We start from the raw sequence: 348 nt of genomic DNA on the forward strand, positions 1-348 counted from the left end.
AGAACGTGGTGTAATCACCAATGACCTCGACGGAACTCAGAGGCGGCAGCTTGAAGCTGCCCATAGGGCGGCTCTAAAGCGCGCCAATCCACGGCCGGTCAATGACCCTCGTGTGGAATATGGCTTCCGCCCAGCGAATCCCACTGTGGAAGCGAAGGAGGAGATAGCTCGATCGTTACGCGTCCACGTCATCGGGCCCCCGGCCATTACGGAAGATGAGCTTGCCGAACGGAAAGCTCTTCGAGCTCGATTCTTGGTATCACAAAAATTTCCTTTGGACGCTTATCGCACTGCGTGCTCAACGAGGTGGCTCTCGTGTACCCGCAATGCGGACGATACCTGTAGTGC

This window comes from Plasmopara halstedii, assembly GCF_900000015.1.
Source record: "Plasmopara halstedii genome assembly, contig: Scaffold_614, whole genome shotgun sequence".
NCBI lineage: Eukaryota > Oomycota > Peronosporomycetes > Peronosporales > Peronosporaceae > Plasmopara > Plasmopara halstedii.